We start from the raw sequence: 16,389 nt of genomic DNA, 5'->3' as shown, positions 1-16,389 counted from the left end.
ATATTTGTTGAATAGAGTTGCATTGGAAGAACATGTGAAGATTGGATTCCTCTTCTAATTCACACATTTGGCACCTACTCGGCCCATGCCACTTTCTTTTCCTCAAATTCTCCCAGGACAGATTTTTATTATAAAACACCAGCCATGAGAAGTATATGAATTTGGGTGCGCAACCTGATTTCCAAAACGCTGATGGGAAAGTGGGATAAGAGAGCATAGACTTTGAACCAATCATATCAGCATAAATATCCTTTACGCATACCTGAAAATTTGCATTTGTCAGATTCCAGACCAAAAAGTCCTGTGTCATGGACCTGAGAAACCTGCAGCTTCTCAGAACGTTCCTGACCGAGTCCCATTGGCTCATCAACGATGCCGGCAAACCAAGATCAGCGTCCGATTTCCATATAGGGAGGGGGCCTTGCCAACCTGCAATCAACTTATCCCACGTGAAGAAGCCTTTGCCATGGAGGAAAAATAGAATCCTATCGGGAATTGATATGATCTCACGCCCGCTCATGATGGGATCAATTCCGATGAGGATTCTATTGCCGGACTGAAAGCACCATTTCAGGTTCCTTAAAAAATACTTCTCTATTTTGCGGAAACTGAGCCAGATGGCAGAGCCGCACTTAGCCCCAATCCTTCCTAAACGAAACCAGTATTCCATTCCTTTTCCTCTCATGTATTTCATCTTAATGGTATAGCTCCAAGGTCCTTCCCCGTAGATCCCCCTCCACAAGGATTTGCACAGGAGTGCCTTCCCGAAGGTCCTCAAATCCAATAAACCCCAACCACCAGAAGACTTTGGTCTGGAAATCTTCTCCAAAGAGGCGAGATGATATTTTCCTTGAGCTGAATTGCCGCCCCATATAAAATTTGCAGTGATCTTGTTCATTTTCTGAATGATGCTTGCCGGGAGGAAGAAAATGTGAGCCCAATATACAGCAAGTTGCAAAAGTACTGCTCGAGTTAGGACGATTCTTCCAGCCAGAGATAGACATTTATATTCCCAGGCGGATATCTTTTTATAATATCTATCAATGAGCCATTTCCAGTCATCTTTAGAATAACCCTTTGCCTTTAGGTGGAAACCCAAATATTTTACTCCATCCTTAATAGACCTTATACTGACTCCAAACAACTCGGAAATCCATTCCACCAATTCCATATTGGCGTCGTTGTGGTATAGAATGGATTTGGACTTGTTTATTTGTAAACCAGTGGCCCTTTGAAACCTGTATAGAATGTCGTTTAGACATCTCCATGTGATCCTGTACAGCATTGCAAAAATAAGCACATCATCAACAAATAGATTGTGTGAAACAAAATTGTTCCGGCATATCTTCACGGGCCTGCATGTGTTCTCTGTAACAGCCTTATTGATATGAAGGCTCAAAGAGTTCATTGCTAGGATGAACAGCAGCGGCGATAAAGGGCATCCTTGCCGCAGCCCCCTTTCTGCTGAGAAAAAAGGGGAAGGGATCCCGTTAATAATGACTGCATAATTCACATTCTCAATGCATGCCATAATCCAATTAATGACATTTGATTTCAGACCAATTTTTGCTAATAAACACCTGATAAAACCCCAATCTAAACAGTCAAAGGCTCTTTGCAAATCTATTTTCAAAATGGCCGCTTCAGATCGATTAGAGAGCATGGAAAACAGGCTTTCCTGAGTGTTGGCAACTGCATCCAATATATTCCTACCCTTCAAAAAAGCATGTTGGTCCCTTGTTAATGAACCGGCCAAAGTCGCTTTGATCCTCTCTACTATAATTTTTGTGATAATTTTGAAAGTAATGTTGCACAAGGAGATCGGCCTAAAGTCTTTAAAGGTGTCCACTTCAAGTTTTTTTGGGATGAGGGCTATCTGCGTGGATGAAGTAATGTGATGGATGCTGCCTGAGATTCTTGCTGCCTTAACCATCCTCAAGAGATCTAGTTTGATGATGTCAAAAAAGTGGATGAAAAATTCTATTGTCTAGCCATCCGGACCAGGGCATTTATCCTTCTTAAATGCCTTCATAACTCCTAAAAGTTCTTCCTCTGTTATGGGTCGGAACAACTCTTCATCTTTTCCATCATCAAACATTTGGGGGACCAGATCAATACCCCATAGAATATCCTGAAAGCTGCAATTCTCCCTTCTTTTATATTTATCTTTAAAATATCTCACTGCCTCCTTTGAAATTTCTTAGTGAGAGAAGAGAAAACCTCCCTGACCATCACTAATTTTCCATATAGTGTTCCTCTCCCACCTAGCATTTGCATACATGTGAAAAAATTTGGTGTTCCTATCACCTTCTTTGATTCATATCGCCCTGCTCTTTAGCCTCCATAAGGCTTCCTCCTCCTTTAGAATATTTTGTTTTTTCCTTTCAAGCTCATTTATTCGGCATTTCAAACTGAAGGGGAGAGAGTTGGCTTTCAATAACTTAGAGATATCGTCCAACTCCTTTTGTATTTCTTGAAGAGCCAATCTGTCCGATTGTCTTTTTTTGTGTTGCCATGCCTTTACCACTTTTCTCAATGAGGACATCTTATCTCTAAAAGTCAGAAAAGGAGGAGCCAAGCAGTTAGCGGATAATTCCTTCCAGAATTTTGATATTTCTAACTCGAACGCAGGGTCCTCTAGGCAAGATCTGTTAAACTTAAAGGGGTACCCACTCCTGAATCCCTTTTCCTTCCAGCAGAGAGATATTGGCCTATGGTCGGAGATGAACGCATTTTCAATGGTCGAGAAAGGCATTCCCATTTTATCAATGATGCTGACATGGACAATAAACCGGTCTATCCTTTTTGCAATATAGGCTTCTTCTATTCTTCCATTATTCCACGTAGGCATCATTTTGGTTGGAACAACATCTACAAGATTCCTGTGAAGAAATTCATACTTGATTCTATCAGAGAGCGGTTCTCTCTTTCTGCACTTCCCCCATCGTTCTTCCAGACTTAAAGTAATATTAAGATCACCTGCAATCATTAATGAATCAATGTCAAAGATTTCTGAATCAAAAAACTTTTCCCAGAAGTGAGACCTGTTTTTATAAGGGGCATAGATATTCAGGATATTGATGGGACTGGAATATCCTCTAATAACTGCTGAGATGAGAATTCCTGCAAAGCATTTATAGGCTTTAGCATTGATCCAAGAAGGATCCCACATAACCGCTAGACCCCCCGAAAGACCCTTGGCTTCCGAGGCTACTATGTGCCACAAAGGAAACATTTTCCTGAAATAGGAGATGGCCGCTTGTTTGTTGTGCATGGTTTCTTGTATAAGAAAGGTCTTTAAGCACCAAAAATTTGAGATCTGCTCCCAGACCTCGTATATTCATAGAAATGATGAAAGTCATTTTTGGGGGGGGGCAGCCATGCTTGCTCTAAGACGCTGTTTCTCAGACATGTCAAAAATGGGAACATCCACAAGTGACAGGTTCCTTATACCACTATCTGCATCTTTAGTCCTCCCCCGATAATGTCTGCTTCCACCATTGTTCTTCTTCCTTACAGTTATATTTTTTGCAGAGTTAGGGCTAATGAGCGGGGGCGAAGGAAGCCGAGGCTTATGTATGGTTAAGGGCTCCAACTCGAGAGATTTCTTGCTCAAAAGGAAATCTAAGTCACTGTCATATAAATTTGGTGGGGATGATGACGGGGAGTTTAAAGGGGTGGCAGATACCATCGGTTCTTTACCTTTAATGGAGGGATGTTGGGTTTTATCGGGAGTAGGCGAAGATGATGAAATAAGGATGGTTTGAGATCCCACTTTAAAGTTCTTTGGTTTGGGGATCGGAGGGGGAGAAGGAATTGGATTTCCCTCTATAGGTTCCGGGGTATGATGACAATAATGGAATTGAAACTCTTTTTCGGCGCTAAAATCAGATATAGGCAATGAATCTGGCTTGGAGGATCCCGGCTTGGATCCAAGGCATAGAGAGCGGTCTTGAGAGAAATACTGGGGAGATAGATTGGTTCCATTTTCCAGATTCTTGAAAACCTGTGCATCCTCCAGGTCTGTCGGAGTCCAGCTGACTGAGGGAGATTGCTTCTCTTTTTCAGAGGACAAAGGGGAGGCCGCCCGGAATTTATCATGAAACATCCTTCTTTTTATAATCGGGCGTCGTGGACAATTTTTTATTAGATGTCCTGTCTTGTGACAGGCGGAACACCTAAAAGGAATACCCCAGAAGTCGAGCCTTTGATTTATTTTTAAGTCCCTCCAGGCAATCTCTATATGATCTGGAAAACCTCCCCTGTAAGCCTTTTCGATGAGAATCCATGCAATGCGCTTGTCTTTCTGCCCCAGACACCATGGGTCAACGTAGACAAATCTTCCAATTGAATTACCTATCTCGGTTAAAGTCTCCCTGGACCAGAACTCCAGAGGAAGATTTGGGAGCTTTACCCAGATCAAATTATTTGAGGGAGTGTTTTTCAATGGGTCGTATCCGATATACCATCTATGGAGAACAAGGAAGCTTTTTCCATATACCCAAGGGACATTCTGGATGGCTTCTGCATCACCAGCTTTTAAAAAATGAAAACAATACCATTCTTTCATGAGCTTTGATACTATTGGGAAGTATCCAATCAGCGGCTTCCACTGGGATGCAAGCCATTTTCTCATTGCGGCATCATCCATTTCTGAGAAATGCCATCTACCCACCAAGGCAAGGTTCTGGAGGCTTTCTATGCGCTCAGACAGGTGGATATTGTCCAGTTTTAGAGCAGCAGGCGGAGGAGTGGTTCTTACAGGGTTCCGAGCTTTGTTATATCGTTTTGCCTCATCATACGAGACTTTTTGAGACCGGGCTCTGTCTTTGTCAGCAACTTGCATTGTTGATTGAATTACCACGTCATCCAAAGTAGCTTGCCAGTCACCCGCTTTCGTGGCACCACCCCAGTCCTTCTCAGCTTGTATGGTAGCGCGTATCATGGCCTCCGTGGCCGATACGTCAGACCCACCCTCCATGCGCCACTAGCTCGATCTCCAAGCTATGACAAAGGGATATTGTCCTAAAAAGATTTTCAAATCAGGATTTTTGCCTAGAATTTAATGAGCATCAGTCCGACCTCTGAACGAAAGGCCCGGGAGAGATATTGTCACCTGAAGGGGAAAAGACTCTTCTGACAAACAACCTGGCAATCTGGAGTCTCGGAGGGGAATGTTAAAGGGCTCAGATATAGAAAATCCTCTTTTCCAAGGATAACCACGAGGATGATGGATTGCCAAATCGGGATATAGTACCAGCAGTAAATGAGGACCTGGCTAGTCCTTGTACATATGACCTGGATAGAATATAGCTGGAGATATGATAAAGACTCTTCTGTCAGAGGACTCGTTGATCAAGGGAGGCGCGGGAATAGAAAAGGACAGCTGTCCAAAGAGCATTTACTAAGAATTACTGCACTTAATTAGGCAAAGAGAGATGGGGACGATCTCAGAACCAATAACCGGGGTTAAACAAAACCAGATCCCAAGAACCGAAACCCGAGAAGTGGTTTTCCGGTCCTGTGTAGAGGAGGAGGAGGAAGATCCGATTCTTGCTCAAGAACTATGGCAAACAGACAATTCCTAACCAGCTTTCAAACAAAGCATCCAATGGAGTCATCTGAACCTATGAGAGTTAACTAGATGAGGCATCATGGCAGTCAATGCAACAGCAATATATTTGAAAAATACACCACCAGGCTCCAATCTTTATCCTAAAATCTGAACAGGGTTTATAGATAACTACAGATTGCTTCAGTTTGTGGAAAAACCAAAACATGCTGTAAAACCAGACTTTGAGCAAGGAGTGCTCGAAATTTAAACTCTCACGCTTTTCCCAAAACATATATCTTTGCCAGCATGCAAACTAAGGTGAAAAACACAGACTATAACTCACTTACTGAGACTAAAAAGCACTTAATATTTCCAGAAAAATATGGCTGCCTTTTAGTAAGATTAAAATTAAACTGTGAAAATATTTAAAAGACGTGATAAGGGACTGGACTAACTGACCTCTTACAGAGCATATGCCGAGAGTAGAGCAGCAGTAAACCTCCAGCGAGACCCAGACCAGAACCACGATGCCGGAGATGAGAGAGAAAAGGAATGATGAGAAAGCGAGCAGAAGGGACGTCCCTGCGCGCTTTTTGGCCAAACTTTACACTACTTGCAGAGACTGAAACTTATAGCTGCTGCCAGGGAACGAGGCTTGATAGTGGAAGAGTGAACGTGTCATTCTATCGGATGGCATGGAGGAGGAGAGTCATATACTGGCAGGTGGCGAGCACAAAGAGCTCGAGACGTGCATGAGCTATCAGCGGAGTTCCGGAGTAAAAAAACGTGTAGGTTGAGATCATGAGCTATCCATGCATTGGCTCCCCGCGTTCCCCCTTTGCACTGATTGGAGACGAGTGTATGAAGGCCATGGCGAATGCAGTCTGGTTGGTCGCTTTCAGCTTGCCGCTCCACCCTCAGCGTCCCTTCCCACTCTAATCTATACCCGGGTTAATACCATCACTTATCAATATCACATGCAGAAAAATAGCAAATAACTCTATATAACACTCGTTCATATAACATTTTTTTAATTAATCAATTTAATTAAAATAGCAAAAATGACATGACTACTTTGAAATAAATCGTAATCTTTGATTTGTGTATACATCTAAGAATATTCTAAAATATTCATGAAAAATAAATTCCTACCATCCACATTATTAATAATTAAATTAAAATTATAAAAACAAATAAACATATCTATTAACATAATTATTATATAAATTTGTAAATTATCAATTATTATTATATAAATTTAAATGTATAAATAAAACATAAAATTTCTCCATGAAAATTACAAATACAAATCAAATAAAAATAAACTTTCATAAACTTTAAAATAATACACTTTCATAAACTTTAAAATAATATTTAATGTTTACATAATTATTAATTTAATTTGATTTATCTTTGTCTCTAAAACGAAATAAATTAAATACAATCCACATATATGATGATACAAACCATGATTGAATTTCTAAATAATAAGAGTGCAAAAACATTAAGATTGAGACTTTTCTGGGAGATCAGATTAATGAGATACGCTGATTTTGACGATTTGCCTGTAAACGATCAACCTTACAGGGATTGTAAAGGGCAAGCCATAAATCCCATGCTATAGGGATTTTAATGCGCCCTTTTATGTATGATCAGCCATTTCATGCCATGGTTACGGCAGTCTATGATGATGGATGGATGCTACGCCGGTTTGCATGTCCTGGAAGTCTGACAACGAGCCGCCGCCACTGTTCTACAAGGACGACTGAATTAAAGCACGCATGCAGAACAATCTTTTACTTGAAATTCAAAATTTGAAATTTGAGCGCACTTCATGAAAGCCCATGCCCTGGGGTGAATGCATGAATGCCAGTGGGTGGAGAGGATGGCAATGGGGATGTCGCTCAAGAGCTTCGCGTCATATTCATGTACCCTACATTGTATGTTCAGGTTTTACTAAAAGCTATTTCATGTATTACTTAAACTACATCGTATAAAATTACCACAAAATTACTGTTCTATAATTTTTTTCCACTCATTTTAATTAAATATATAGTCCGTCAAAGCTCCGGTTTTTGTTTCGGGTGGCGTCTTTATATCAACAGTTCTCGCATCTAGGCTTGATATTGGTATTGATATCGTTGTTTATATTTTCATATGTCTTTGTTAATGGCGTGAAACGAGAAGCATAAAAAAGGTGTTTTTAAAGAATTTTAAATAATTTGAAATAAAATATTTTTTTATATTAATTATTGAAATAAATAAATTTAGAGATTTTAAATTACAATCAATAAAATAATTTATATTAATATTAAATTATATTAATTATATAATTTATAAAATTTGAAGTTAGGTTGAGAATTTAAAATATAAACAGAAATGAAATATTATTATATTAGTATTATTTATATAATTTATAAAATTAAAATTAAATATTTAAAATATAAATATAAATTATGTAAATTTAACATTATTTTGAGTATTATAAATTTTAATAAAAAATAAATATGTATTTATGTATTCAAGTTTTTTTTGATCCATAATAAATTAAGCAAAGTTTTTTTGGTAGAAATCACATAAAAAGATTTTTTGACGGACGCTTTACCAACAAATGGGGTTCCTAATTAATATAATAAAAATAAAAATTTAATATATATTTGAAATAATATTTTTTATTATAGTAATAAATAAATAAATTTTATAATTTTAAATATAATATTTAACTTCTTAAATATAACCATTAGAAATATATATATAAATTGACATGAACATTTTAATTAACCTAATTAAAAAAAGAAAATTTAAAATATTTTTTTATTATGGAAATTTATTTTATTATAATAAATAAATTTTAAAATTTTAAATATAATATTTAAGTTTTCAAATATTTTGATGAAAAACTCATTCAATATAATCTATACTAATTTTAATTATACATATATACGTTCCATCACATAAGAACTTGAATTTCAAAATACATGGACTCTTTTTATATATATATCGAAAAAAACACATAAAGTGGGGATTAGAGCTCAACATATTTATGTAAGGGCTATAATCCCCACTCCGTGTGTTTTTTTTAAATAAATACCCAAAAATATAATTTTATATATACGCACAAAATAAAAATAGAGTTCATGTATTTTGAAATGTATGAAAGTATGTATATATGTATAATTAAAATTAATATAGGTTATATTCAATAAGTTTTATGTGAAGTGATAAATGGGCTGAAATAAACTATAAATGAGAAATCATAATTGTAATTAAAATGCGGTAGAGATATTTTATTCCTTTGGACTAGTATTGGTAGATCCATAGTTCAATGGATCGAGGTTGGTTTTGGGAAACACACTAAAAAAATTGTTTTAATTATAATATTTTTTATTTTCACTTGTTTTATATAATTTGTAAGTAGTTGACATTGAAATATTTTATTTATGATTCATATTCTCCAAATTAAAATGTTAATACAAAGATAAAACATTTATCTTTATAAAATGCTATACATTTTTCTATAACCCCAAGTTATTATAAATCCAAGGCAATAATATTAAACCCAAGGGATTAATATTATAAACCCAAAGCATATAAACTGAAATATAAATATTATAAACCCTAAAATAAATATGGTTGACCATGGTTCATTTTCATATTCAGAAAATATTTGTCACAATGTGGCATTCAACCATGGTTGAGCATTCTTGAGCATGATTGATTTTCAAATCAAGCCAATCTTTGTGACAATGTGACGTTGGGCCATGGTTAATTTTCATATTGAGAAAATCTTAGTCACAATGTGACATTGTGTTGAAAAAGGTGTAACTAGCTTCAGTCTTCATAATGAAATGATCTTTGTAAATGATGAAATAAAAGAAATAAAATTATTTTTGTATGCCTTGTTGCGTGGGTTTCATGAGCAATAGGTTTATTTGTTAGTGGCTCACATTGAGAGCCTTAGGATTTATTATTAAGTCAAAGAGTCAATGTCATGTATGAAGAAGCTCTTCTTGAGCTTATGTTTAATGTATACAAGTCTATAGAAATGTCAAGAAGCCCTCCAAATGATAAGCACAATTTTCTTCATCATGTCGGCCTGCAAAATGAATAAAAAACAATCATGTCGGCTCAAATAAAGAGACACAATGGTTCCCTCTCTCATGTCGACATATATACAAGGAAAACCACAATATATAGGCGTGAAAAGGATCTACATTATAAGAAGGATAGGAACTCAGATCCTTTGAAATCTTGGACAAGTACAGTGGTTCAGAAATATCCGATGAGTACAGTAGTTTAGTGTTGTGGATGAATAATGATCTTTGTGTTTTTCGGTGATGTCTCGGCCTCCTCATAGTATTAATGAAGTAATGTCTCGACATACTAAGATGTAGTCCCATTGTCCACATATGTGTAATGAAGATCTCTCAATAATATACTCTTGGCATACCTTTGTCTCAACATACAGTCTTGACATTCTTGTAAAGAGGAGGATCTTAAACTATCACTCTCTGTCTCAGCATACATTTAAGATGCAACTATAATTTGAGCATAGAAGTAATCATAGTTAATACATAGTCATAAGCATGATGAAGATCTTGGTATATATATACATATCTTAGTATAAAGATCTTGGTGTTATGGTGAAAGTCTCAATGGAGGAGCAGCAATGATCTTAGTGGAAGAGTAGCAATGATCTTAATAAAGGTGTTGCAATGGTGCAACTATAATGATATATGCGGTGCAATAATGATGACCTTAGTGAAGCAACAGTGATGATGATGATCTCAGCAGCGACAAAGAAGAGGATTGGTGTCTTGGTCTTGGAGTGGCCTAATAGGTCAAGGGTAATGGTCTTGGTATTCGTCAATTGGAATCTCTATAAGAAAAATTTTGTGTACTGTGTTTTCCTCTTAAAGAGTGAGAGGTTTTGGCCCTGGCAGAAAGCCAACATCTTGTGTCCTTGTCTCTTTTGTTTTGGTAACTATTTGATGAACTAAGAATGCACTCTAATAATAAAAGCGAAGATAGTGCTAATAAGAAACAGTTAAAAATACCTCACAAATAGTTATCCTGGTGAGAAGAATCTTATTAACATAATTTGCACTAGATTCTTCAACATGGTATCAAATCTAAGGTGTTGAAGTCAAAGGAAGGGAGGCAAAAAGAGATATTCAAGGATCATTTTTCAAGAAGGGCATCAAAGAAAGTTGAAGGGTTTTGTGTTTCAAAACCTACTTCAGGGATTGAAGGATCAGTCTACAACAGCAATATACAATGGTAAGGGCTTTTGTCTATATAATTAAGGAGAAGGTCTACAACAACAAGACAATTTAGTCCTACAGTAAGGTTGATTTGGATCCTTATCTAAAGTTCTAGGATCAAGTAATCTCAGTCAAAAGATGAAGCATTCAGAACTCGAGTACATATCAACAATTTTGGTGTCTCCCACAGTTTCAGTCTATGTCATAAAGTGATCTCAATAATAACATGATGGCATCATAATAGTGACAATCACTACCTCGGATTGAATCATTTGCTATAAAGAATACAGTCTTGACAACTCATATTCATGATACTTGATGGCATATTGAAGTAGACCATCTGCAACATAGCGCTCAGAAATAGGTCCAGGTACTATAAGGTGATCATAGAAAGTAACCTTGATATTCTATGATTCTACATGAATGATGAATACTACAAGGTTCACATGTGTGACAACAAGAATTCCTAGATGTCTTTCCGAAAAAAAATTATTAGGCTTCCCACAAAAAGAGAAATTGATTTCAATATAGAGCTAGTTCCAGGAGCTACCCCAGTGTCAAAATCCCCTTACCGAATGAGTATGCCTGAATTAAAAAAGCTTAAGATGCAGTTACAAGAGTTGCTAGACAAAGGGTACATTCGCCCAAGTGTATCACCTTGGGGAGCCCCAATGTTGTTTGTGAGAAAGAAAGATGGGACCTTGCACCTATATCTCGATTATAGGAAACTAAATAAATTAACTATTAAAAACAAGTACCTGTTTCCAAGAATCGATGATTTATTTGATTAAGTCAAGGGAGCGACTCAGTTTTCTAAAATTGATCTATTGTCAAGGTATCATCAAATCAAAATAAAAGTGCGAGTAATCTGCAAGACAACATTTTGAACCCATTATGGTCATTATGAATTTGTCGTCTTACCGTTCGGGCTTACTAATTCCCCTGTAACTTTCATGAGTTAAATGAATAGTATTTTCACCCTTACCTAGATAAATTTGTTTTGATTTTTATTGACGACATTATTATATACTCAAGGAACTTAGAAGAGCATAAGGAGCACCTTCAGATAATGTTGAAAACCTTAAGAGAAAATTAGCATTATGCTAAGTACAACAAATACGACTTTTGTGAGGATCAAATTCAAAATTTTGGGACAGAACAAGTGAGTGAACACAAGCTATTAAGTGACAGATAAAAACAAATAAACATAAGTACCTTATCATTGTAGGATCGCTGCTATGATTTCGAGGAGGGAGGCTCTAAAATGAAGCGAAGGAAAAATTTGGAAGGTGATTGTAGCTGCTACAATAGGACTTTATAATAGGCTTGCCCAAATCCAAAAAGAAAAATTATTCTATCATGGTAGTGGTGGATAAGTTGAGAGGAAAAACTCATTTTATCCCTATCACATATACTTACAAAATTGTTGAAATTGTAGATATATTTATGAGGGAGATATTTCGGTTGTATGGCATGCCGAAAGTAGTTATTTCCGAACAGGATGTAAAGTTTACTTCTGCATTTTGGAAAGCCCTTTTTACTGGGTTAGGCACTCATATTCAATTCAGTACAACATACCATCCACAAATAGAGGGGCAGACAGAACACTTTCCTAGTTTTAGTTGTTGATGATTTTCAATTATGGGTGAACACTTTCCTAGTTTGAGTTTTCCTTTTTTTCTTGCTCATGTATTTTGGTATCTACATTTGTTATTTTACATAATCTTTTCTTTTCTTTTTTTTCTTTTTTTTTGTGGGGTTTAAACATCTTCCATATATGTTTGTAGTAAATTATGAATCAATATTGTCTTTGTTTTATGACATGAGCATTGTTGGATTGTTCATTTCAAAATAAGAGAGAATAGACATTTAAAATGTTCAATCAATTAAAAATTCCTTACCAAAGAACTAGCTTAAAGCTATTTATTTTTTTTCATTTGAGTAACTAGAATGCATGGTCGAATTAACTAGAATTCAAACCTTCTAGATCCATCCTTGGTTCCAAGCCCTTATCGCATCATAATATATTTTTCCCTTATATATTATTATAGGGTCATATTATTATAGCACAATCAACTTTGTTCAATAAAATTAGGGCATTGTAATTTCTAGCACTCCAAAAATTTATATAGCTTACATTGCATCAAGATTTGTATAAATCTAAACATGAAGTGTGATGTTAAACTCTCAACCTAGCCACTTACCTTTTCATTATGATGCACCCATTGAGGCAATAAGCTGAAATATCCAAAATAAATAAAATTAGTGAAGTGCTTATTCAAAAAGCCAAAAGTCTTGCTTCTGATACAATTGGACAATCAAACGTCTTGTTTTGGATGTAATCGGAGAATGGAATTTTACTTTAGTATCTACAACATGTTGGAGGAGGATTTGTTGAGGATTTGTGTACATTATGTTACAGGGCTCCAAAGATAAATAAAGGAATTGTTAATATATATATATATAATAAAACTTAAATAATACTACACCACTTATCAATAAATTTTTCATCTCTAAATGTTAGTAGTTAAGTGGTAAAGGCTCAAATCATTATCTATTTTTGCAGATTTTCTTATATGGCATGTATAGTGTACTTTTCTTTTTCATAAATTCAACTTTAGTTTTCTTTTTCATAAATAAAAAATTAAAATAAATCTAAATCCATATATATGCTCTCTTCATGTACATGATACATCTATTATTATAACTAAGCAAAGTTCCTTGGTAATGATATGTTTTTTCATGCGTGCAACATTGAGTAAGATATAAATATAAAAGTAACTTAACTTGCAAACTTGATAACTTGTACATGAAACAAATAAATCCATTCTAACTACATTCCTCAAACCTGATGTAACATTGATAGAATATAACATCAAATCCACATCATGAATTTAAAAGTCAATGAAGACATTGTCATACACACAAGTTCAAATTCATGTATTTGTATTCCAAATTTGTCTAGTTATACATTTTTCTTTTCTACAAAATGGAACTTCATTCCCAACATAGATAATGGAAGTTCATGCCCATGAATGACATTATGGAAATGCCGCCTCATGACTGATCTAGAAATTGGGTGTATAAGTCACCATCGCCACTCTTGGCACTCCCAAGTGCATTTCCAAAGTGATATTGCTGCAAAAATTCAATAACCAATTAGTTGCAAAATCCAAAATGCATATAATCAATTTCATTAATTAATGATAAGTTTTTGGTCAACTACTCATTCTCACCATGAAGATCTAAGGCAATGGAGAAGACTACCCTTCCTGGGTAGATGGTGGAGCACTTGGTGATGGATATAGGCATGGTTCAGGGGTGATGGATAAAGGCATGGTGGGAGAAAAATTGGAAAAATGTAGTGGGTTGGGGCGATGATACATCCCTATTGGTTGTACGATAGTGGGAATAACCCTAGGGCGAGCGATCACCCTAGGGGGGGAAATTGGAATGTTGAGGGTGGATGATTGGAACAATGAGAAGGGCGGATGGTTAAAGGGGAGGGGTGGGAATTGGGAAAGGTTTGGGGAGTCGGTTATAGGCATGGGAGAAGTACTGATTGGAGAAGTGCTCCCAATGCTATAGTTTCTTTCATCGACATGCTCATCAAATAATTGGAGTCGACAAGTTGGCCTGTCAACTGTAACAACAAAAAAAGTTCATATAGTTATGCCTATGCATTGCAAATGATAGTATATCATATTTCACATGAAAAAATGCATAACATCAGATTTACCATTTTTGTGTATAATAGAATGTTGCACTAACTCAGGCATGTGGTCCACAGTTCTTTGTCGTTGAGAAGACAACTCCAGCTGTTCATTCATGCTCTTTTTTTTTGCACGAACTCGTCCAACCCTTTCAAATTGTAGTTTATCTTTCCCTGCATTTGACTTGTGACCAAAACACCTTTTCTTATTGACTGGGCTCAAGAAACTATGTTTTCTCTTGGTAGTGATCTTGGATGGAGTTATAGTGTTGAAAAACATTTTGTTGTATTCTTGACATACTTTGTCTACCAAGTTGTTTAATGCATATGCCTGTTCCAAATTTGTAGGTATTATGGATCTCAATTTCTCATGAGTTGATGAGTTAACACGTTTCATCTCATCATCTTCAAATAATGCACTATCTGGTCGTACATTGGTCGTTTCAACATTATATGAGAAATTATCTAAATTATCATTGCTTGTTTCATTATGATAATTTAGAATGGGAGGAGAATCAAAGCATGGTAGAAGCTCTGTTTGGATTTCTGGGCCCAATATAGGTGACTCATTCAAATCAAATAAAATTCTAGGAATTTCTATAGTAGGATTAGTGACATTAGGGAATACATTTTCACCCAAGCTAATGTTACTTGCCAACATCTCAACTTTCAATACATGTTTACAGATGTTTCCATTTAAGGCCCACTTGCAATTACAAAAGTGTAGAGTGGAATCTTTATATATGACATTGTACCAAATATCACGAGTATTGTTATTTTCGCTACGAACCCAATAATCGTTGTTACTCTTTTCATCAGGCACACAATCTTCATTTGGGATTTGGTTAGCTCTACACCTGGATGAATTCAACTGTTCCTCAATTTTTCTGGGTCGTACAAAACCAGCTTCTTTTAAACGTTGCATATGATTGTAATATAATACAACCTTTGTCAACAACACATAAATCAACCAATCAACCCGCCTATGGCATGCATTGTTTTTCTCACTTAGGTACCTCTGCTTGATATACCGATGGTAAGACTCAATTGCATTATTTGTATTTTGATTGGAATGTGGAAAATTTCTGTACGCTTTTGCCCACATATCTGTAGAAAGAAATTTATTGGTTATGAATTAATAACTATACATATGACATGCAAAAAAGAGTCATTAAAGCCACTTATAAGAAACTTACATATTTTGTTGTTGGCTAACCAAGTTGCTTTAAAATATTCCAAAAACTTTGTATGGTCACTAAATCCTTCAAATAAATTTTCAACTGCCTTTTTTACAGATTCATCATCTGCACATGTGTGCATGATTTCTCCTAAAGCACGGAAAATTCGGATTTGGTTTTCCCTTCCTTGGACTTTGTTTCCAACATTCTTCAACCATGCACGACGAACATGCCACACACATAATAATATTGTACAGTTGATTGAAGACCTGGAATAACATAATTTTTAGAGAGAATATACATTAAGAATATTTTTATGTCTCTTATAAAAAGAATAAACACATCACCTTAATGCTTCAATTTCAGCAGTAGCATCATCTGTAATGAAGGCTTTAACATGCCAATCTGGTTGCTCTTTCTTCCCAATGGCAAAGAGAGTTGACATCCATTTACAAATATCAACTATAGTATTGCGTGATGATATCACCCAAGCTACTAGAACCCCATTGTGATGTTTGTCGAAGACCATTAAAGTGTAAAGTTGATACTACATTACAAACAAAGTACATAATTATATTTATATAAGATAGAAGCATTCAAATGGTGTTGAATAAATGAATTAGATTTAGGGTAATTTTGTACTCACCCCGTACTTATTTGTACCAAATGTTGAATCCATTG

At 35.8% G+C, this 16,389-nt stretch overlaps 1 long non-coding RNA gene across 1 annotated transcript; it reads right to left on the bottom strand.

The window, feature by feature from the left end:
• Positions 1-13,770: 13,770 nt before the first annotated feature.
• Positions 13,771-14,770, bottom strand: LOC149187404 (uncharacterized). Its single transcript, XR_016256197.1, has 3 exons — positions 14,558-14,770; positions 14,055-14,461; positions 13,771-13,956 (listed from the first exon to the last, which is right to left on the bottom strand). It is a non-coding gene; the product is annotated as an uncharacterized LOC149187404 (long non-coding RNA).
• Between the last annotated feature and the right edge of the window lie 1,619 nt (positions 14,771-16,389).

The sequence above is a fragment of the Pinus tabuliformis genome, chromosome 3_1 (genome assembly GCF_031772625.1).
Source record: "Pinus tabuliformis cultivar Carrire ecotype Pingquan chromosome 3_1, CPIR1, whole genome shotgun sequence".
NCBI lineage: Eukaryota > Viridiplantae > Streptophyta > Pinopsida > Pinales > Pinaceae > Pinus > Pinus tabuliformis.
The sequence above is the reverse complement of the archived record's forward strand: the minus strand, read 5'-3'. Positions and strand labels throughout refer to the sequence as shown.